Below are 26,200 nucleotides of genomic sequence, written 5' to 3' on the forward strand. Positions count from 1 at the left end.
CACATCCTCATCCTTTCTTGAGAGTGCATCTGCCACCACATTTTGCTTCCCTTTTTTGTAGATGATTTCAAAGTCATAACCCAACATCTTTGTGACCCACTTTTGTTGCTCTTCAGAGGATAATCTTTGTTCTAAAAAGTATTTAAGGCTATCATGATCCGTTTTTACCTTGAAGTGTCTTCCCATTAGGTAGGGTCGCCATTTCTTAAGTGCATGGAGTATTGCCAACATTTCCTTCTCATAAATAGCTTTGCTTAAAAACTTTCCCTTGATTGGACGACTTTCAAAAGCAATGGGTCTTTCATCTTGCATTAGAACAGCACCAATTCCATTTCCTGAAGCATCACATTCCACAATAAAGGTTTTTGTGAAGTCCGGTGTAGCTAAGACCGGTGCTTGGCACATTGCCTCTTTAAGATGTTCAAAGGCCTTTGTTGCTTCCGGAGTCCATGAAAATGAATCTTTCTTCAATAATGTTGTTAGAGGTGCTGCTATTCTCCCATAATTCTTAACAAACTTGCGATAATACCCTGTCAACCCAAGAAATCCTCGCAGATGCTTTATGGATGTGGGGATTTTCCATTCCTTAATGGCTTTAATTTTGCTAGGGTCTACCTTAACTCCTTCATGAGATACAATATGACCCAAATATTCCACCTCCTGGACTCCAAAGAAACATTTGGATCTTTTTGCATATAATTGTTTCTCCTCCAATAGTTGTAGCACCTTGTCAACATGTTCAACATGATCCTTCCAAGACTTGCTGTAGATTAGTATATCATCAAAAAATACTAACACAAATTTTCTAAGGAATGGTTTGAAAATTGAATTCATCAAACCTTGAAATGTTGAAGGTGCATTGGTAAGGCCAAAAGGCATGACCAAAAATTCATAATGACCCTCATGAGTTCTAAATGCCGTTTTCGGAATGTCTTCAATCTTCATTCTGATTTGATGATATCCCGAACGAAGATCCAACTTGGTGAAGTAAATTGATCCATGCAATTCATCCAGTAATTCATCAATGACAGGAATGGGGAACTTATCTTTAATAGTGAGCTTGTTGAGCTCCCTATAATCTGGACACATGCGCCATGATCCATCCTTCTTGTGCACCAATACTACTGGAGCTGAGAAAGAACTTTGACTCGGTTGAATTATACCAGCCTCTAGCATTTCTGCAACCATACGTTCAATTTCACTTTTTTGGACATAGGGATATCTGTACGGCCTGATGTTTGGAGGAACACTTCCTGGAATCAGATGAATAGCATGATCATGATCACGCATAGGTGGGAGACCTTTGGGAGTCTCAAATACCTTGGAATGATTGTCCAGGACTTTTTGGAGATCTGGAGAAATAGATGATTCCAATGTGGAAACATCTAGCGAACATAATTGTGCAATTACACCTCTTTGCTCCTTTTTTAGAAGCTTTGTCATGCCATTAGAGCTGATTATCTTTCCTGGTTTCCCTGCAATACCCCTTAATTCAACTTCCTTTCCTTCCACAGAAAATTTCATGAAAAGTTCTTGAAAATTAAAAGCTATTGTACCCAAGGATTGTAGCCATTGGACTCCTAGTACAACATCAGCACCTCCCATTGGAATGGAAAGCATTGGGCTAGTCAATACATATTCTCCCATGGATAGCTTGATATTATGGCACTTTCCAGAACAATTTATTGTTCCTCCATTTGCAATCATCACTTGACACTCTGGTGCTGGATATAGGAAGCAATTCAATTCTTTTGCTACCCTACAATGAATAAAATTGTGGGTGCTTCCTGAATCAATCAACACTATTACCTTTTTCTTCTTGATTTGTCCTTCTATCTTGATGGTTTGAGGAGTGGTAATTCCCGCCAATGCATTACAAGATATGGTCGGATTTATTTGTTCTTCATCTAGGCTTTGTTCCTGGAATATATCCTCTTCTTTTGACCTTTCTTGCTCCTTTTCTTCTTCCTCTTCACAATCTATGTAGAATAATTTCTTCTCAGCACACTTATGACCTTTTGTGTATTTGCTATCACAATTGTAACAAAGCCCTTTTGCTCTTTTTTCTTCCAATTGTTGTGGTGTCAACCTTGTAGGTTGTGGAAGACTATGGGCAACAACACTTCCGTCTTTATAGTTGTGAATGGTATGCTTCCTAGTTGCCATAATTTTGCTTTCCATTTTTCTTGCTAACCTGAATGCCTTCTCTAATGAATCAGGTTCCCAAAGGCGCACATCATGTTGGATATTATCCTTTAAAGACCCTATGAACACATCAATCCTATGCTCCTCTGGAATATCTTTTACCCTTATGTTCAATTTTTGGAACTCCTCAATGTGCTCCATTATTGAACCCTTTTGTTTGAGACTTATCAATTGGCTAAAAAAAGTGTTGCTTTTTGTATCCTCATAATGTGCTATCAATTCTTCCGTAAAAATTGCCCAAGTGATAAATTGTTTACGAGAACAAAGCCATTGATACCATACAAACTGATTTGGTTCCAAATATAAAGTTGCCATACGTACCTTTTGTGTGTTTTGCACATTATTGAGATCGAAGAATTGCTCCATCTGTAATATCCATGTGGCGGGATCCTTGCCATCAAACTTCCTCATATCGATTTTTGGAATATGGTGATTCTTCGATCCAACATTAGCGTCTATGGAATCATGATTAACATTTCTTTTGTTCTCATCATGAGTTTCCTTTACTACCTTTTCACCATTAGTAAGTATTTCTTGTAGAAAATTAGTCAAATTTGTCTTCAAATCTGCCATGCCTGTCTTCAAATTTGTGTTCAAATCTATCTTCAAATTGTCCATCTTAGCTTCCATGCAATTCATCTTAGCTTCCACGCCATTTATCTTAGCTTCCACGCCATTTATCTTAGCATCTGTTAACTTTTGTGAGCGTGACATTTGTTGCACTTGTTCTTGTAATTTTGATATATCATGTAGCATTTCTTCCTCTTCTTCATGAGTCATGCTAGAGCTTTCAGGTTCCTTACTAGGTGTTTGCATTTTCTTTCCTCGGGGCATCAGTTACCGATAATAATGCTCTACTATGCCCTTTGAATTCCTTCAAAATAAATTTTCAAACCAAGCTTAAGCAAAAATTTAAAAAAAATCTACACACCTTTTTTCACTTTGTAGGAGCTCGATATTGCCTCTGATGTATCTCTGTACTTTCCAATCATCTAGTTCTGAACTTGTGACCTGTAGTAGCTCTCTGTGTCCTCTTTCCAATGCCACAAGTCTGACCCAAATTGGATTCTCCAAGGAAGAGTTATGCGAAATCTCCCACAGTGACTTGATTATAGACTAGTTCAGTAGAGCGAAATTGTACGACGTGCCACGAGTCACTGTTTCGACCTTTGGATCTGAAAAATACCCAAAAGAAACTACAGTCCGTCCTCTTTTTGTACCTTCTTACGAAATTTCAATCCGATCCCCAGAGAGAAAGTTATGACGATTTTCCCCAGGTCACCTGTTTTGAATGTAATTCAGGAGTCTGCAAAAAGACCAACTTCCTCAGATCATATCTCCGCAAATATCGCGCTAAAAGCTCTGAAATTTGGACCCAAGGTTCAGCGTGATTTCTTCTCAAATGGGTTTTTTTTGCAACTTCTGAAACGTCACAGAAAAAAAGTTATAGCGAAAATTCCACGATGACCTGTTTGGAGCAGCGAAACCCTAGAATCCAAAGCTCTGATACCAAATGTTATGAAACCAGCTCAAGAAAAGATAGAAAAGAAAGATCAACGCCTTAGAATTCAGCCTCTTCGAGGGGGCAACCTCCTTTACATTACATAATGAACAATTCTTGGATGATACAAATGACAAAACCTCCTTTCTATATATAGGAGTCTAAGGAGTCACAATATAATCCAGCCGACCTAACAATAATAATATAAAGCCACAAAAATAACAATAGAGGGATTCTATGGGGCACAGAAATAACAATATGGGGGTAATAGGGGCACAACAATATAAATAAGGGGTATAACTACAATAGTAATGGGGTAATCACTAGTATTATAGGGACCCAACAGAACCCTTTGCGGGGGTCATGGATGTGATGAAAATCTTCCCCTTACTTTGGGAGTGAACCAGACAAATGAATTTCCTGGTCTGGGAGATGAGCTTGCTGCCTTTCTTAGCGGTGATCAAAGATGTGGTGGTAGGTGGGGTAACCTCTGGTATCCTGTACAATGAATTATTCAAAGAAATAATGATAGCACGAGGCCTAGACTCATACACAGCATGTCGCCTCCACAAGTATGGCTGGCCTAATAAGACATCACAAACATCCAGAGGTGTAACATCACACAATACCTCGCCTGTGAAGGGTTTGATGTGGTAGGGAAGGCGGCACTGCTGGCGAACTTTTAGATCTCATCCTTCGTGAAGCCACCCGATACTGTACGGCTGCGGATGCGGTGTAGTCAGTAGGCCCAACCGCTTCACGACCTCTGCTAAAATGAGGTTCTTTTGGCTGCCACTATCGACAATGAATTGCAGCGGTGAACCCTTCACCCACATCTGTGAGTGGAAAAGACGCTCCCCCTCTTCTGTATCTGTAGGTTCATTCTTCTGGATCTTGGCAGTGGCAACAGTGGCGCTGGGATCCGCATCAATGATATGCTTCCCTTTGCCATTCCCCTTGTCAGGTTCTAGCTCAGGGTCAGAACATGCATCTGATTCGGAAGCCTTTAACTCGGCCACCAGTGACTACTTGGTCCGACACTCACTTGTGTTATGAGTGGGACTGTTGTGGAACTCACACCACTTTCTTGTGTCCTTCTTCGGCTTTGTGGTGTTGTTCTTTTCTTGAGGCTTCGACGGGTTGTCTTGGGTCACCCCGCCTTGGCTTTGTCCTTTGGGCTTCGGATTTGCAGATCCAAAGTCTCTCTTCTTCTGTTTGAACTTTTGCTCGATTTTGAAAGTGTATCGGTATGCTGTGCCAAGTGAGGAGATGTTCAAGAACCCCATCTCTTCCTGGATGCATCTGTGTAGGCAGCCGCGGTATTTGAGTACCAGATGTAGCTCCAAATCTTTGATACTCAACTGTGTGCGAAGGGTATGAAAAATGTTTGTGAACTTCGACACATCTTGGTCTCGTCCCTGTCGCAGTGTGGTCCATTTGATGTATTTGTCCTCATAGCTTCCGACAGGGTAGTACTGCTCCTTGATGGCATCCCAGAAGTCATTCCAAGTGGGTGCGGCTGAAAATAGTGAGCCTGTACTTTCATCCTTCTGCTCGCAGTAGGTTTTCCACCAATCCTTGACGTGGGGGACTGCTTTGAGAAGAGCGAAAACAATCTTTTCCCGACTTGAAAATTCATGAACAGAAAAATACCCATCTAGCAGATTTAACCATTTATCTACGGCATCTGCGTCTATTTGACCCTCAAATATGGGGATTTCAAAATTAACTTGTACCTTAAAGGGCGTGGCATTTCCAGAGTAGTTGCTGGAAGCCGATGCGTCGCTTCTGGGTAGCCGCTGAAGGATTTGGGCAAAAGTGTCCATCATCGCGTTCCGTTGTCGCTCGAGGGCTTCTTCGAGCACGATTTTGATAGGATCTCCTACCCCCTCGTCTTTCTTCTCATCCGCCATAGGAGGCCGTCGGGATTTGCGAGGCTGGTCTTGCAAAGGTTCGACCAGTTCAAGCCCTAACTCCTTATATCCCGACCTCGTTGGGGACATGCAAAGAAAAACAGAGAAAAAGCAGGCCGCTCTGATACCACTGATCTGGATTTAGACAGGAATGCAATAAAACACAAAGATAACCATAAAGATAGATATGCAGCAGAAATAATACTTCATTTCATTACTGTAAAATACTGAAATATGCTTACAAAAAGAAATGGGAATAAACCAGCTAGGGCGATGGTAGCTTATCTCTGAGAAGAGATGTGGCGGCTACATGCCTCTGAACTGTTCTGAACTATGTTACAATGAGGCTCGAAGGCCTATTTATTGTTGAGAAACAATGGAAAACCCTTAACATTCCAAAACCTAACCCTAGAAGATGAAACGCCAAATTGTGGGCCCTGTTTGGGTAAATTGGTACATCAATTTCCCGGGGTTGTAACTTTGGCATATGATCTCCGTTTGACGCATACAATAGCTCGTTAGAAAGATCTATCCGAGCACTACCACTTTGGGAGGCAACATGGGTCCATGGACCCATGTTGCCCCAAATTTCCCAAAAAACGTCGTTTAGGGCCTCAAAACGGCTCCGGAAGTTCAGGACCCGAAAAAATGCTAAAAATAGTAAACTGTGCTACAATTTAGGAAACTGAAAAAGCTGAAAGAGATAGTTGTGGGGGTCCAAATGGGATAGGTGGGGGGCCACCAACATCCACCTGGATCATCATACTATGTCTAATCATAGTAAGGTTGGGAAGAAAATCTTATTTCCTAAAACTAAAGAAAACAATTTTATTTCATTGAAGAATTAGAATTTGTACTTTGAAAATATTTATGAATATACCATTTATGAGATGGACCTATAGGAGATGAAATATTATCTTTAGAATACACTAAGTTTGAGGTTAAATAACTTGCAACTAGGAAATCTAAGGACAATGAAGGATACCAACCTAAGTTTTTGAATATAGATTTTTTTATCCTCATCCCTCATGTATGCAACCTATTTAATTTGGTAGTGAAACAAAGATTTCCTAAGATATGGATGATGGAAATCCTTATTGTACCTATATTTAAGAGTGGGGATGAAAGCACGTCCTCTAATAATTGGACCATTATGATTAGCCATATTTTAGCTAAGCTATGAATAATTATTTTAGAAAAGAAGGTAAGTCTATTACTAGAATACCATAATAAAGAGATAAAGGCGACGTTGGGTTTCAAAGATATCATTCAACTATGGATCACCTTGCTACTCTTATGATCATCATGGAGGAGTTTCGTAATAATAAAATTGATGTCTTCAGTTTCATTGATTTTAGAACAACTTTGGCACTATTCCTAGGAAATCCTTTGAAAGTGTTTGGAATAGATAACTTTTCCTAGTGAGTTGAGGGTTGTTATGAAAAGGTTGCATGTGAATGTTATTTCCAATATTAGGACTATTGGGGCTAGTCAAAATAAATTAACTATAACATTAGAGTCAGGAAAGGGTATCATTTCCCCCCTACCCTTTTGGCATATACATAGATAAGTTGGAAGACATGGAAAAAGGTTTTCATCTTGAGATGTTTGATCCCTCTTGGAACTTAATGGATATAGGTTTAACATCGATTTACACTAGATATATATATATGCTAACACACACACACACAATTTTTCAACTCCATGTTGATCATGGAAGGAATTATATAACTCCATCATCTAAAGACACATACTCATAAAATGTTTTAAGAATAAGTTTTTTTTTTTTTTTTTTTCATTTGATTTATATAATATATACATAATCTACATTAGTATATTTTACTCAACATGACCATTAAAATAGTTTATTTATGACCCACATTGTCAACATTAAAATATTTTTTTGTTATTAGTATATTTTTAAGTATATATCCCTGTCATATATCCATAAGATAGAAGCACATTCTCCTTCCATATAAATATACTTTGAATTAGAAAACACTTATCAACAAAATAAAAATATCTCATTATATACATAATTTTACATAATGTGAAAATTAAACTATTTTATTTATGATTACAATGAAACTTTTTTATTATTAATATTTTTTTAAATATTTCAATAATAAGATTTAAATAAATTACACATCTCTCTCATGAAAAAAATGAAAATGTAATAGATCTATTAATTTCAATTAATTTATTTTTCTCTATTTAAAAATAATATAAAATTGTATCTATTAACATGTACACTAAAATATATTATCTATGATTAACATGTACCCCATATTATACACCTCTTATATATATATATATATATATAATTATTTTTAAATACAATATTAATATTACCTTCTATTATTTCTCTCATATATATATATATATATAAATATAAAACTAACTTTATTACAAATAATATTACTTCCCTATCATTTACATATATTTATATTCCAAAAGAATTTACTAACCACATTTTATTTTAAATAAAATATTAAAATCACATAAAATCCAAATGTTTTGAGATTCTCACTTTAGCAATAAATCTATTTAAAAAGGATCTCTATAAAATTTAAAAAAATAATTGGAATGGTTGTCAAGCTCATAGGGTTTCTCAACTACTTTTTTTTGTATAATGATTTGTAAATTTTATAATTAATTATTATCTTCAAAGTTAACTCTGTTAATTATTTTCTTACCAATAATTGTTTAGGTCACTAACTTCTAACTCTATTAACTTGTAGTGGACTTGAAGCCATTGCTTTACGAGATCCTTCTTTGGCTAGATACAAATGAAATGTAGGGAGGCTTTAAATTGCATGATCCCCTTGTATGCTTCCACCACTCCTGGCAGTATGCACAGTCTACTTTCTATAGTTTTCATGACAACCTCCTTATACACATAAAATGTTAAGTTATTTTCTAGTCGTCTTTGTTTATTTGTGATATGCCATATTGAGGCACCACGAATGGTTTTTGTGCCATGTCTAAAATTTATGTCTCTTATGGTTTGCTTCATGTGACCAATGCAATTAGAATTAGGAGCCACACATAATGTAACTCCATGTTCTTACACTGCGCCTCCCTATAGGATTTCAAAAATATTATTTAAAAGAAATGTGGCCTAGTTAATTTGAACTCCTAAATGTGCACTTTGTTGCTTCCACAATTACTCCTACTGGTAGTTGGTCCTTGTGACATTTACAAACTAGTTTCAATGTCGTGACCTAGGATGCAAATCTAACTGCTCCTTCATTTATGTTTGATCTATCAAAAATGAACACACTCCTATGTGTGCCATATTTATCCTTCACCTCCTTGGTTAGGGTTTTCTCCTCGATTTTTGTCTATGAAAAATGACTCTAGTGTCTTTGGACAGTAGCTTGTTCAACCAGAGGAAAATTCCATGGAAAAAACTCAAAAAATACTATATAAAAACATTTATTGCGACATTGTGGCCAAAGTGTGTAATTTCAAGCAACTTTAGAATAACTAACTATGCCATAATGCACTCCCACTCCTATAATTCTATGATGATGAATGGATCATCTAGGATTGTAACGTGCTATGGATACTTCTTAAGTGGTAACCCTGAGAAATTTTGACACCCGTGATATCATGGTTTAAGTACTTCAAGTTTTCAATTACACTGAGCCTGTTCCCTTGTGTGAGAACTCTTAGCAGGATTAGAGGGGTCACCATTAGGTATTTGGGGTCCTTTTTCAAACGAATTAGGTTGCACATAGACTCTCGAAAATTTCCCTATAGTGGCCTAGATGGACTTGTTCTAGGCATTATATTTTGACCTTCTACTCTGAGTTGCACAAGGACGAAGGTTCTTGTGATGCCCCTAATATCTTAGTTTTGGCCTTATTTTTAGGTGCTGACACCCTTCCCCCCATTTTTTCATCATGTTTGGTTTCTTTCTAGAAACTCTTTCTCTCTACTACTTCATGTCTTTAATTCACAAATTTCTCTTAAAATTGCTTAGACATAATGAATCCATTTGAATGAATCATAGTAATTTTATACCTCTCTTTCATACTATGTGGTTCTCTTAGCAACATGACTTTAGAATATGTTAGAAATGATCTGATATTCTTTTGTAGTTCATTCTCCTAGTGGATATTTCCATGATGCATGGGCTCAGGAAGGTGAACCTGCTATCAGATCCATCGATCTATAAGAATTTTTTTCATTAAAGTTCATCCATTATATTGTTAATGAAGTTTCTTTTCAAACTTTATACCATTCTATCCACCCTACATGGCCAGCAAAAAAATTTCCAGACACTTTTTCCTTTTTCTCTTCCCACTTTTTCCCTGGTGTTAGTGCATTATAACTATCTACATTTTTGGAAAATTTTCAAAGCTCTATGATGCCTTCCCTTCTGGAGGCCCTAATGTCTTCTTTGCATAATCCCTTTTTTGAGTAAAGCATAATTTTTTATATCTATATTCTCTCTCTCTCTCTCTCTCTCTCTCTCTAAATTTAGTATTGTGCAGAATGTTCTTATTGTGTGGAAGGTCCACTACTCCTATAATGTTTCAACTTACTTCCATTGAAAAAACCTTTTATGAGTTCCCCATTTAGTTTTTCTAACTGAATAAATCCTACTTCTTTCACACACTTGATCATATACAGGCCTAGCCAATGCATTTGAAACTTTCCTAGATGTTTCAAATATATTCTATCATACAACAAAGCCTAGTCACCTGGATGAAACTTCTTTTGTTCTATACACTTATCATGCTAAGACTTATCATGCACTTTCTAGACATTTTGGTGGAATCCTTCTATTGTGTGGTCTTCCTCTAATTATAGCAGCTTTAATAGTCCATTCCTTAGTACGCCATAATTAGTCAAGTTTGTCAATGCAACAATGCATAAACTTGCCACTATAAAATCCATATGTATCACTCCTTCTTGTCCATATACTAGTATGATAGGTGTTTTTCCTATCAATTTCTTACATGTGGTCTAGTAACCCCACATGTAACAACCCTGAAATTAAAACATGCAACTAATTAGATCAATTATGCGATTTACAATCAACACACCTCTATTCAACTAATTGGCATAGATTTTTTGACAAATAGGAGCAAGGCAACTTACTTGTAGCGATGATATTCCTTACTTGGAATTTCGGAGTTGAATGCTATTTGAATCTCGCTAACTGCAACAAAGTTTTGGGGATGACTCTCCACCCAACTGTAGGCTCAATTGCATATAAGCTTTCTACAACTGGCTACCCTCACACCCTCAATCAACGTACCACTGCCAGGGAATCCTTTGCCTTAAAACATTTTTCTCCAAAAAGAATAGATGATGGAATGATGAATCTCATCTTCCTCTTCATCTATTAAATAAACCAAACAATGGAAAGGGGACTGCATGCACACACTCCATGTGTCAACATGCAACTTTTATTTCTTTATTTGAAGTTTAACTTAATTTAGTAATTCTCTTAATATAATTCTTTCTTATTTTATTCCTTTTTACTTTTTAAAAACTTTACTTATTTTTACTATTTTTATAGTTTATATTTATTTAGAACTCTAGTATTATTATTTTCTATTTTATTTATTTATTATTATTATTTTTCTTCATTATTTATTATTTATTTACTATTATTATCTTATCTTTATCGTTTATCATTTATTTTCTTATATTTTAATATTATATTATATTATTTATTATTATTATTATTATTATTAGGGGACATTACACCACAAGACTGCTAGAATTATTAGATCCTAGTCATCACAATTTAGATTGCATACTTTTTTCAAAGTATTTTACAAAATCTTATTGAAGGCTTCAACACTGCTATTAGGTTGAGGATGATAGGGTGTGCTATTTTGATGGTAGATTTGAAATTCTTTAGTTAAGGAAACAATTGTGTTATTTAAGAAGTGGGTAACTTGGTCACTCATAAATATTCTGGGACATCCAAACCTTATAACTACATTATCAAACAAAAACTGCACTTTTGTTTCTGCATTGCATTCTTTGACATGTACTACCTTAGCTCACCTAGTGAGGCAATCTGTTGAAGTTATTATCTATCGAGCTTTTGATATTTTTGCTGGTTTGTTGATAGTTCAAATGAAGTCTACTAGCTATTTATCAAATGCTTGTAGTGTAACCTATGGAAATGAGGCAATTTCATCCCTTTTGGAAGGTTTCCCAACCTAGTGACACACATCATAGCTCTAACATAATTCCTTGGCATCCCTATAGAGAGAAGGCCAGTAGAGTCACATGCATACAATCTTCTGCACAGTAGCTTTTCCTGCATACTGCCCCCTGCAACTCCTCCATGTGATTTTGATTATATCAAGGGCCTTTCATGTTCTAAGACACAATGATGAAGTATGCCATCTACAATTGGCTTGCATAAGCACCTTACTATGAGTTGATAATCTACTTTATTTGCCATTAATTATTTCTTTTGTGTGACTACATATTCTAGTGGTGTTACTCCTGTGCTAAGGAATTGAATGATTTTGGTGAAGTAGTCATCAACCATATGATCCAGATTTAAACAGGAACGCAACAAATTACAGAGATAACCATAAACATAGAGACGCAACGGAAATAATACTTCACTTCATTAATGTAAAATATTGAAATATGCTTACAAACAGAAATGGAAATAAACCCGCTAGGGCGATGGTAGCTTATCTCTGAGAAGAGATGTGGCGGCTACATGCCTTTGAACTGCCTTACAATGAGGCTCAAGGGCCTTTTTATTATTGAACAATAAGAGAAAACCCCAAACAACCAAAACCCTAACCAGAGGAGATGTAACACCAAGAGTTTATGGGCCCCGTTGGGGTGAGTTGGACAACCAACTTCCCAGGGTCGTGACTTGGTCATATTATCTCCGTTTGACGCATATGATAATATGTTGGAAAGATCTCTTTGAGGACTACGAAAAAAAAGATGATTTTAAATGGAAAATCATTGGGTATATTTAAAAAAAAACGTCGTTTAGGGCCTCAAAACGGCTCCAAAAGTTTAGGACCCGAAAAATTGCTAAAAATAGTAAATTGTGCTATAATTAAAGAAACTGAAAAACTGAAAGAAGCAATGGTGGGGGTCCAAGTGGAATTGGCGGGTGGCCACCAATATCCACCTGGATCATTCCTCCCCCCTAAGAAGAAATGGTCCCCATTGCGTTGAGTTCCTCTATGAGATGAGGAAATTTCTGTTGAACTTGTCCCTGTTGAGCCACTTGACCTGGTGAAGGAGTTGGCCTACTTTGACAACTCGATATAGTTGGATATTCTATTGGTGAGTGTGCTTGATTTGTGTGTCCATGATCCGATCAGTTGCAGCTTCTTCCATGCAATCTGGGTTCAATTCTGTGGGTGTGAGTTGTTCTGCAATGTCGGATGTGTCTAGTAATGGTGGAAAGTATGGCCAAAGGCAGTCCACATTGAACACTGGGTGCAGGCAAAGGAATGGGGGAATTTTGAGCTCAAATGCATTATCTCCCGCAGCTTTGGCAATGGTGTAAGGACCATATCAGAGTGGTCTGAGTTCCCAATATGCTCCGGTAAGGCATTCCTTTTGCAAATGCAACCAGACTTTGTCGCCACCTGGAACTTGTGTGTCACCGAATGTTGATCATGTCGTTGTTTGTACTTGGCATTTGATTTCTCCAGAATGTCATGGACATGCTAGGGAATATGTTGGATGTGCTCAATGAAGATGTTTACCTTATCTGTTTCAGACTGGACATGAGCTGAGTCTGCGTGAGTAGCTGCAAATGGCATGGCCACATCAATGGGACATCGTGGTTGGAATCCCAAGCCCACCTAAAAAGGGTTGTGGCCAGTCGAGCTGTGGAGAGCCCGGTTGTAGCTGTGCTGAACATAGGGGAGGCTCTCGTCCCATGTGTGTGGATGCATTGAGTTGTACATGCGTAGAATGTGTACGATCATCCTATTGACAACCTTTATCTAGCTATCAGTTTGAGGATGGAAGGTTGTGGACATAGTGAGTTTGGTGTCCAGCATCGACCAGAGATTGGACCAAAATGTATTGAGGAACCTGCTATCCTGATCAGAGATGATATACTATGGGATCCCAAAGTGTACCCACACTCATTCAAGGAAGAGTTTAACAGTGGCTTCTACTGTGATACTCTTCTTGCAAGCCGCCATAACGAGCATCTTCAAGAACCTGTCGACGGCCACAAAAGCACAGTCATTTCCATGCTTAGTTGAAGGAAGGCCTGACATGTAATCCATGGAGATGGATTCCCAAGGTTGACTATGGGTAGGTAGTGGGGAATAGAGGCCTTTCTTCTTAATGGTCGGTTTGGCAATGGCACAGGCAGTGCATGATACGATGTACTTCCCGACATCATGTCGAAGATTCGGCCAATAGAAATACTTCTGCAGTATTGCCACCATTTTGTTGACCCCGAAATGCCCAGCAGCCCGACTATAGTGTGCTTCCCAAATCATCTTGGCACGCTCACTTGAAGGAACAGAAAGGTGACCCAGGTGGCATAACAGGGCATCCTAGAGGTGAAAATCTAGAACATGCTGACCCTCCAAGAGTTTTTGGTATGTGTGGCTAAATTCTTGGTCGCTTTTGTGGAGAAGTGGCCAATTAGAAGTCTCGTGCCCACGAGAGTTGAGCATGGTGGTTAACGCCATGATTGGTGATCGACTGAGGCAATATGCAACATTATTGGTGCTTCCCTTCTTATACTTGAAATTCAAATGGAACTATTAAAGGTATGTGGATCACTTTTAATGGCGATCATTCTTCAATTTCCCTTGGGTCTATATGAACTGTAGGGGTCGGTGGTCTGTGTGGATGACCATTTCCTTCCCCAAAATTTAATTCTTCCATTGTCAACAGGCCTGCATAATGGAATACATCTCTTTGTCATAAATGGGATACTTCCAGACAATGTCTGAAGGTGTCTCACTGTGATATGCCACTAGATGCCTGTGTTGAGTAAGGACTACTCCAATAGCATAGTCAAAGGCATCTATCTTTTCTCAAATGGTTGTTGCAAGTTTGGTACTGTGAGAACTGATGCTGAGCAGAGGTGATCTTTCAACTCTGTGAATGCCTTCTATTGAGATTCATACCAAAAGAATTTTTCTTTCGCTCCTCCCTTGGTGACTTGACTCAAGGGCCAAGTGATATGAGAAAATCCCAACATGAACCTACGGTAGAATTTGGCAAGACATAGAAAGCTGCAGAGCTCTGTCAGAGTGGATGGAGATGGCCAATCCTTAATGACTTGGATCTTGGCTAGATCAACATGCATGCCCTGTTCATCAATAATTTATCCTAGATACTGAACTTGGGTCATGCCAAAAGTGCATTTCTCCAAATTGGCACATAACTTGTGTTGCCGCAGTGTTTGGAGAACCTGTCGGATGTGGTGGAGGTGCTCTTCCCAACTCCAGCTGAAGATCAGGCTGTCATCCAAGTATACCACTACAAATGACTTGGTGAATGGCCACAAGATGTCATCCATTAGCCTCATGAAGGTCGCAAGAGCATTCGTCAATCCGAAAGACATAACCAACCATTTGAAAAGGCCCTCCTTGGCTTTGAAGGCAGTCCTCCACAGATCAGAGGGTTCGATTGGTTCTTGGTGATATCCTGACTTCAAATCAATCTTGCTGAAATATTTCGCCCCCTTCACTTGGTCCAAGAGGTCATCAATCCATGGGATCAAGTACCTATTACGGATAGTGATCTTGTTCAATGCCCGATAGTCAATACAGAGTCTCCAAGTCCCATCCTTCTTTTGTACCAACACGATCGGGCTCCCACAGGGCAATGAACTTGGAAGGATGTGACCTTTCTACAGCAGCTCTTGAATCTGCCTCTTGATTTCATCGTTCTCCAGAACAGAGCACTGATAGATTGGTCCATTAGGCAGCAGTGCACCTAGGGTCAGATCAATGGAGTGCTTGACGTGACAGTGCAGAGGAACACCTACGGGGGAGGTGAAGATGTCCTCGTACTCCTCCACGACCTTGTCCATCTACAGTTTCCGTGTGGAGGGTCCCTGTTTGGAGGTCATGGCCATCGTCTTCTTCTTTCCTTAAGGGCATATCATTAGGAAAACAAATTTCCCATTTTTGGAAATGAGCTTACTGCATTGTTTTGCAATAACCAAAGAGATAGTGGTAGGTGGTGCTACCTCCAATATCCTATACAACTTATTTCCCAAAGTAAAAATAACAGTATGGGGCCTTGATTCATACACAGCATGTCACTTCCACAAGTATGGTTGTCCTAATAATACATCACAAACTTCAAGGAGAGAAATGTCACATAATACCTCATCCATGAAGGGCTTGATGTTGTATGGAAGGCGACACTGCTGGCTCATGCGAAGATCATGTCCTTGGTGAAGCCACCCGATGGTGTAGATTGTCGATGTGCTATGGTAGGTAAGCTCACTGCTTCACGACCTCTGCTAAAATGAGGTTCTTTTGGCTCCCACTATTGATAATGAATTGTAGCAGGGAGCCCTTTACCCACATTTGTGAGTGGAAGAGACTCTCCTCCTCCTCTAGATCTTCGGGTTCTTCATTCTGGATCTTCATGGTGGCAACGGTGGCGTTGGGCTCTTCATTGATAATCTACTTCCCTTTGTCATTCCCCTTGTTGGGTTCTGACTCAGAGTTGGAACATGCATCTGATTCTGAAACCTTTAGCTCGGCCATGAGTGACTGCTTGGCCCAACACTCACCTGTGTTGTGAGTGGAGCTCTTATGGAACTCACACCACTTTCCCGTGTCCTTTTTCAGCTTCGCGACGTTGTTCTTTGCTTGCAGCTTTGGCGGGTTGTCTTGGGCCACCCCACCTTGGCTTTGTCTTTTGTTCTGTGGTTTGGGGGCCCCTTTCCCTTGCTTCGGATTCGTAGATCCAAAGTCTCGCTTCTTCTGTTTAAACTTTTGCTCAACCTTGATGGCATATCAGTATGCTATGCCGAGCGAAGAGATGTTCAGGAATTCTATTTCTTCCTAGATGTACTTGTACAGGCAGCCACAGTATTTAAGTATCAAATGCTGCTCTGAATCCTTAATACCCAACTTTGTGCAAAGAGTATGGAAAATATTGGTAAATGCTGGCATGTCTTGGTCCCTTCACTGCCGCAGCGTGGTCCACTTTATGTATTGATCCTCATAGCTTTCGACAGGGTAGTACTGCTCCTTAATGGCATCCCAGAATGAATTCCAAGTGGGTGCGGCTGAAAATACTGAGCCTGTACTTTCATCCTTCTACTCGCAGTAGGTTTCTCACTAGTCCTTGATGTGGGGGGATACTTTGAGAATAGTGAAAATAATCCTTTCCCGACTAGAAATATCATGAACAAAAGAATAACCCTCTAGCAGATTTAACCATTTATCGATGGCATTTGCGTCTATCTGATCCTCGAATATGGGGATTTCAAAATTAACTTGTACCTTATGGTGTAGCATTTCCAGAGTAGTTGTTGGAAGCCGATGCACTGCTCCTAGGTAGTCACCGAAGGATCTGGGAAAAGCTGTCCATCATCACGTTCCTTTGTCGCTCGAGGGCTTCTTTGAGCAAGATTTTGATAGGATCTCTTTCCCCCTCATCCTTCTTTTCATCTGCCATGGGAGGACGTCAGGATTTGCGAGGCTGGTCTTACAAAGGTTCGACTAGTTCAAGACCTAACTCCTTATATCCAGACCTCAATGGGGACATGCAAAGAAAAACAAAGAAAAAAAAGCAGACCGCTCTGATACCACTGATCTAGATTTAAATAAGAACGCAAAAAATTACAGAGATTACCATAAACATAAAGATGTAGTGGAAATAATACTTCACTTCATTAATGTAAAATACTGAAATATGCTTACAAAACAGAAATGGAAATAAACTAGCTAGGACGATGGTAGCTATCTCTGGGAAGAGATGTGATGGCTACATGCCTCTGAACTACCTTACAATGAGGCTCAAGGGCCTTTTTATTATTGAACAATAAGATCAAACCCTAAACAACCAAAACCCTAACCCGAGGAGATGTAACACCAAGAGTTTATGGGCCCTGTTGGGGTGAGTTGGACAGCCAACTTCTCGGGGTTGTGACTTGGTCATATTATCTCTGTTTGACGCACATGATAACCCATTGGAGAGATCTCTTTGAGGACTATGACAAAAAGGATTATTTTGGACAGAAAAGCATTGGTGGTAGATTTCCAAAAAAATGTCGTTTAGGGCCTCAAAACAGCTCCAGAAGTTTAGGACTTGAAAAAATGCTAAAAATAGTAAATTGTGCTACATTTAAGGAAACTAAAAAATTGAAAGAGGCAATGGTGGGGGTCCAAGTGGAATTGGCGAGTGGCCACCAATATCCACCTGGATCACCATATCTATTATAAAATATTGTGCATTTGGTAGGTTGTCATTGATATTCCCCGCATCTTCTCGAGTCATTATGCACGAAAAATGATCTAGCCCTACATTAAGCCTTCTTGGTTTTACAACTAAATAAAAATAATATTCTTGAAAAAGTATCAACCATTTACATATCCTACCCCCTAACACTACCTTATTGACGAGGTAAATCAATGTAGAATTATTTGTATACATCTCGAAGTGTGACCCAATTAGGTAGTGTCTCAACTTCTATAACATATTCAACATTGCCAAGCCTTCTCATTCGGTAGTGGTATAGTTAGGTTAAAAAACACAATTTTTTCTACTAGAAAATGCAATGGCGTGATCTATGTACCCTTCTCCTAGAGGAGCTAAAAATATGCTTAGAGTTATAGATGATGCGTCCACATGAACACAAAAATCCTTTCCCCAATCCAAAAAAATAAAAATTGGTGCAATAACCAACTTTTAATTTAAGGAGTCTAAAGCTTGCTCACACTATTTATCCAATAAAAACTTAGTCTTCTTTTCAATAATATTTCTAAGGGTGATTTAGTCCATGGATATCCCCTTATGAATTTCCTGTGATACCTTGTATAACATAGAGTTGTGTGTAATTGTCGTAATAAAGTAGGTGGAGGTAAGTCTACTATGAAAATATTTTTTGTAGGATCAAATAATAGGCCTTTCTTGCATATTAAATGGCCCAACATAATTCCAAATGGAAAAGAAAAATATATTTACTTAAGTTTAATGGAATCTATAACTATTTACATATGTCAAGCATCAAGCACAAAACTTCAATCTACATCTTTAAAAGGATACATATTGTCCAACCATCCCAATATATCTATAGGAACTTATGAATGAGGTATTCAAATTTTACTACCACAAATATGGAGAATACTACAGGTGTTTTCTTCAGACAAAAGGACATGAGAATATACTAGAAGGATTCCCATTCCATTGGAAAGGTAGTATTATGTTCATCTTCTAGTGCAATCTTAATCTAATGATAACTTAAGAATCCATTAGTAAATAATAAACCTCTCATCTTGCTAAATTCTCCAATCCCTTGTCTATAAATGGGGCAATGAATGAGGCATACACACAAGCATCATTTAGCTTCCTCATATCCACATAGATTCTGATTTCCCCTATCTTCTTGTCATGCACTACCATTGGACTTATCCATTATGATTCTTCTATCGGTTCCCTGATTATAGACTCCAACATCCTCTTTAAATCCTTTTTCAATTTCTATTTATATATATTGGGTCAACCTATATGGTCTTTATTTGATTGGCTTTGTACCTAGTTTTAGTGGGGTTTTTGTCTCTCCTAGTTCCATAGCATTCTCCTTCATCTCTGAAAATGTGGTTGGAAATACAACATGGTATTCATGCAGTAAACCAACAATATTCCCTTTTGTTTATTCATCCTAATAGTCTCTAATAACTATGATATTAGTGTTTTGTTTGGTCTCAATATCCACTTTATGCATTCTAATAGGCTTTTCATAATATCTAGTATCTAACTCTACACCTTCTATTATGCACTCCCCTTTTGTTTTTGGTACTTGTATGTTTCTAGCGTCATCCTCTTATTGACATTTTTCTATGACGTTGTAGTATTTCATGAATTTCTTAATGGTCTATGAATTTTTATGTGCAAATCACAAGGGTATTGGCGTCCATAGAGTTAGAACTTTTGGTGCAAAGATATTATCTTTAACAATGTGAAAATCTATATCAATTGAAGGATCATAGAATTCAAATTTGAATGCTACCTTAAATTTTAGTCATTTCTTTCCATTCTATTGTTCCTCTACACACCTCTAATTTAGTATTCCAATTCCAAGGAATAGTATCTAGTGTGTTGATAAACAAACATACCCATTCTTCTTATTCCATGTTGTGACACAACCCTTGAGATGAGTAGTAGGGAAATTTAGTCCAGTATACCTTGCCTCGATGCATCCTACAAGTAGCTTGAACCTGATTTACAATAAATGTTTACATGTCTGCAATTTTTCCATCTTGTCCTCATGTGTGTCCCATTAGCGCACAAGAGTTTCTTTCAACTTTATTTATAAGACTTCCAATGTTAGTTTTTCATGTACCTAGAAATTAAACTGTCACAAAGGAATACACATATGATAATCCATAAAAATTTGGGGGATTGCATACCTCTATTCCAATCATCATATTTCACATGTAATATGTGCACATATTCTGGTAGAGACTTCATGCAATCTCTTTTGTCAATCCTTGCATTCTTCTTATAAATGTGAAGAAATCGAGTTAATGCCTTGCTATCTCAGCATGCCATCAATAGTTGTATTAAAATATCCATCACTTTGTGAAGTCACATTATAAATATTATCAAGGTATTCTACGTTGAACTCCTTTCTTATGGGTTCAACATAGTGGCCTCCTTCTTATGGATCTAATCGTGTAGTCATCCTCAAGTATCCTAATTTAAAAATTAATTTTCTTTTATTTTAGGTTGATTATGACCTAATTATCAAAATCCTAATTGACTCCTAATAGAGAAATATATGGATTCCATCACCCACAATATCTATTACTTCAAATTTGGTGGTACTTTTGACTCCACCATTCTTTACTTCTACCCCTGTCAGCCTACTAATGGGAAAAATATGAGAATGATTTTCCAATATCAACTATGATGGGTGACCAAGCCAATTTTAGTATCCCCATCATCTCCAATGTCCTTTTACGAAGGATATTTACATCCGAGGCTAAATATAGATTGATATTCTCCATGCCATAATCCATTATCTGTGTGTCAAATATAAATTGTTAATTCATCCTTCTTTTGTTCATAACCTGCTTAACTTTGCATCAAGGGGTCTACACAGTAGGTACTTACCATTCTTTTGCATGCTGATATATCATTTGGTGTGGTCTATCTAAGAATAGTTCATCGTTCATTAATTCCAAATATATTTTCAAGAAATTCTTAATTGGTTTTAACTCCTCTACAACTCCTCTAGGTGTATACTTGTCATATTAAGGTGGCGTGTCATAAATAGGTAATCCCTATTATGTGGTTGAGCTTTATGGACCTCATTTTGTCACAACCAACTCCCTTGTATATTCCTTATATGTATATTTTAATTTTACCAAATAAAGCTTTGGATTTGGTTTTGTGGCTTTCCTTACCAAATGGTGAGGTTAGTTTCCTTCTCCATCTATGCTCGCTCATCTCCTTTTTCCTCCTCATGTAACTACTCCTACTTGTGGATGATCCTAGCATGCTTCAATGGCTATCATTTTTATATTTTGACATCTCTTCTCCTACCACTTCATAATGAGCTTAGGACAATCCTTTTTAACATGATCCAATTGGTTGCAATATGTACAAGTTGTACAAGGGTTAGGGTAATCCCACTCAATTTGTCCTGACTATGTTCAATTATAATAATTCAATCAACCATTTCCTCTTAAAAATCCTCCTCATCCTTTATGTTTGAAACCATTTCCTCTTTCTTGCATCCCTTGGCCTCTACCTGACTAGTATTAGGCTCTTGTTTGGTTATAATTATGTGCTCCTCCTTTAGTCCCATCAGTATCTTGTACTCTACATTCATCAAAAGAGTGTTTCCTCATCAATCCCAATGCACAACATGTATGGATATCATGTCCCACCTCCTTTAAAAAGTCTCAAAACAAAGTCCTAGTTGTGTTATGGTACTTCCACATCATGGGACATGTTATTGGTAAATGACCTCATACTCTAAAAATTTCACACCATGGGCCTCTACCTTGCAACAAAGGGTTTATGTCCCATATATCCATGTACTTTGTCATGGTTGGACACTCATTTTTATGGTGGCCTTGTTTCCTACATATAGTGCACCATGCATCCTTATACTTTTCCTTACCTTTCACAAGATTTTGTAATTGTAGTGTTAAGGTAGTTAGGTACAACCAAAACCTGATTCATTCCTACATTGTTTTCACTTCCTGTAGGAGATCCTTCTAATTTGATGGAACTTTCTAGTGCTTCATATTGCGATGCAATATTTTGTTCAGTCAATGGGATGTGTATATAAGGTTGCAATGTCGCAATGAACCATTCCTTGTGTTGCACATATGAAATTTGAAATGTTAATATATCCATCAGACATGAAAATATGTTGACTTTTTTCTCGGCCGAGACACTTATAAACCATAATGCGCATTCCACTGACACTCAAAAATATGTTTTCCAATTTTTTATTTTGACCCTGTAATCAATTTCAAGTTGTTTTCTATCATTTTGTGGTTGATTTGAAGTAGCTATCAAGTTCAACTAGTGGCATGCATGGTTAGGGTTATATTTTATTTCTCACATATAAGTGCATAACTTCCTTTATTAAAATCTTTCTTTTTTTTAAATTTTTATTCATAAGTGCTATACTACATATTTAAAACCAATAACCTAATGGAAGCTCTAGAAATGCCAACCTACGAAGTTTTTATGATCATATATATTCATTGGGAAAAAAGAGGGAAGAAAGGGAATTGGAACATAAAATATAACTATAGAGAGAACCTAGAGTACAAAATATTAGGGCTTCAGACTTAAATTCAAAAAGTAGATGCTAGATTATAAGAAAAAAAACAATGGCTGAAGAAAATGGTAACTCAAGGGATGAAATTAAATAGTTTAAATAATAATTGAATAATAATTTTTCCCTAAGTAGTATGGAAAATACACTAGATATTAAACCTACCAAAGAGGAAATTAATCTCCCCAAGGGATAGTTTAGTTGGTCGAGTTCCTGTTGCTAAGTACCTTATGAATTAGAAGGTCACAAGGTCAAATCTACTCGATGCCCTTGGGGTTAGGCCTTGCTAGTTTGACCAATGGGTAGATCCCTTCGAGTTGATCTACCTATATTTTCCCGTGGATGTAGTGGCCACTTAGTGTCTGTGACCAACATTAAAAATAAAATCAAAGAGGAAATTAACAAGCTAATTGAGTTAGATCACAAGTAAAATAAAAGAGCTTTGAATTTTATAATTGCAGTATAAAATATTAGAAATATGAAGACACAATAATAATAATAAAACAAAAGCTAGAAAATAAGTCACAAATTGAAACAACTCATATCATAGAAGAAAAAAGGATAGGAAAGATAATCAAACACAAAGATAGATTTATTCATGTTAGGCTAAATTATATTGACCATAAATTTTGTATGTTAGGTAAATATTCAAGTTTAAAAGGGACACATAATTTTATAAATGAGGAGCTCATTCCAAATATAATTTAAGTTAAGGAATAAGGTCCATAAAGTAAAGGAAGTTAGAAAGGAAGGAAAATGGGAAATAGTTAAAAATAGAAAATTTGTTATTAGGGATAAATACTAAAATAATAATAATAAGTAGGAATTGGGAGCACTCTAGATCCTTTTCTAGAACTATCATGGATTTCCATAACATAAATTTCATACACTAAGTTGGATCCATAGTGAAATTGATATTATTTCACATGTCAAGACAAGAGAGAATGATGAGTTTAAGGATATTCAAATAGATGGATTCATCTTATGGTTTGCATGGAACAAGACATACTCTCATAGAGGTTTTGGAGGAATAGTATATTCTATAGAAAATGTCTCTTGTCACATTTGTCTTCAAAATTTTGACCCTCTCAATTTGTACATTTGGGTTGAAATCAATCACACTAATGCTAAGAGAATTTATATCAAAATTTGGTATTTTTCACCAATCAGCTCTACTTTTTATAGGAAAAATAAATTTTGATAAAACCTTGTAATACCCTAGAACAAGATATTCACACATTGAGGAATAAAGGTAATATTCTCACTAATATTAGGTGACCTGCATTCATGGTATTGATACCGATTTCGATGATTATGTGATATCCAATATCCCTCTTTCCAACTAAATAGTAAAATTTGACCTCTTAAATGATCATGAACTTGAATTTGATCATATACATTTAACCATAACTCTAAAATTATCCATGAAAAATAACTCTATTCAAGAAAATTGTGAAAATCAAAGGCACGTACTTTTTTCCAAAAGTAAAATTGATATCTTCTTAAATGATTTAAATATGTGTTTACACATTAAATTGTAAGGATAATATCAATAACCTTTATCATAATTTTACTACCTCCCTCTCCACTTCAAATAACAAGTTTTTTATTAAGGTGCTATATAAAAAGAATAATAAAAATACCAACCCTTGGTATGATAACGGTTATGAAATTACTATAAGGGAAAACATAGATGCTCCTAATGAATCTTTGAAGGTTAAAAAGTTAAACACACACAAATCCCTTACTAAAATAAGGAAAATGTACTTTATACACAAAAAACATGAACATATATTACACCGTACTATATCTAATCATAGTAAGGTTGAGAAGAAAATCTTATTTCCTAAAATTAAAGAAAACAATTTTATTTCATTGAAGAATTAGAATTTGTACTTTGAAAATATTTATGAATAACACCATTTATGAGATGGACCTATAGGAGATGAAATATTATCTTTAGAATACACTAAGTTTGAGGTTTAGTAACTTGCAACTAGGAAATTTAAGGACAATGAAGGATACCAAGCTAAGTTTTTGAATATAGAATGTTTTATCCTCATCCCTCATGTATGCAACTTATTTAATTTGGTAGTGAAACAAATATTTCCTAAGATATGGATGATGGAAAGCCTTATTGTACGTATATGTAAAAGTGGGGATGAAAGCATGTCCTCTAACAATTGGACCATTATGATTAGCCATATTTTAGCTAATCTATACATAATTATTTTGGAAAAGAAGGTTAGTCTATTACTAGAATACCATAATAAGGAGCTAAAGGCCAAGCCGGGTTTCAAAGATATCATTCAACTGTGGATCACCTTGCTACTCTTATGATCATCATGGAGGAGTTTTGTAATAATAAAATTGATGTCTTCAATTTCATTGATTTTAGAACAACTTTGGCACTATTCCTAGGAAATCCTTTGAAAGTGTTTGGAATAGATAACTTTTCCTAGTGAGTTGAGGGTTGTTGTGAAAAGGTTGCATGTGAATTTTATTTCCAATATTAGGACTATTGGGGCTAGTCAAAATAAATTAACTATAACATCAGAGTCAGGAAAGGGTGTCATTTCCCCCCTACCCTTTTGGCATATACATAGATAAGCTAGAAGACTTGGAAAAAGGTTTTCATCTTGAGATGTTTGATCCCTCTTGGAACTTAATGGATATAGGTTTAACATGGATTTACACTAGATATATATACACTAACACACATACACACACAATTTTTCAACTCCATGTTGAGCACGGAAGGAATTACATAACTCCATCATCTAAAGAAACATACTCATAAAATGTTTTAAGAATAAGACTTTTTTTTCACTTCATTTATATAATATATGCATAATTTACATTAGTATATTTTACTCAAGATGACCATTAAAATAGTTTATTTATTACCTACATTGTCAACATTAAAATATTTTTTTGTTATTAGTATATTTTTAAATATATATCCCTCTCATATATCCATAAGATAGAAGCACATTCTCCTTCCATATAAATACACTTTGAATTAGAAAACACTTATCAACAAAATAAAAATATCTCATTATATATATAATTTTACATAATGTGCAAATTAAACTATTTTATTTATGATTACAATGAATTTTTTTATTATTAATATTTTTTTTAAATATTTCAATAATAAAAATTAAATAAATTACACATCTTTCTCATTAAAAAAATTGAAAATGTAATAGATCTATTAATTTCAATTAATTTATTTTTCTCTACTTAAAAATAATATAAAATTGTACCATTTAACATGTACACTAAAATATATTATCTATAATTAACATTTACCCCATATTATACACTTCATATATATATATATATATATATATAATTATAATTATTTTTAGATACGATATTACCTTCTATTATTTCATATATATATATAAATATAAATAACTAACTTTATTACAAAGAATATGATTCCAAAAGAATTCACTAACCACATTTTCTTTTAAATAAAATATTAAAATCACATAAAATCCAAATGTTTTGAGATTCTAGTTTTAGAAATAAATCTATTTCTCCATGTATTATTCATTTACAAACATTAAAAATAAAAAAGATCTCTATAAAATT

This window comes from Pinus tabuliformis, chromosome X (assembly GCF_031772625.1).
Source record: "Pinus tabuliformis cultivar Carrire ecotype Pingquan chromosome X, CPIR1, whole genome shotgun sequence".
NCBI classification, from domain to species: Eukaryota; Viridiplantae; Streptophyta; class Pinopsida; order Pinales; family Pinaceae; genus Pinus; species Pinus tabuliformis.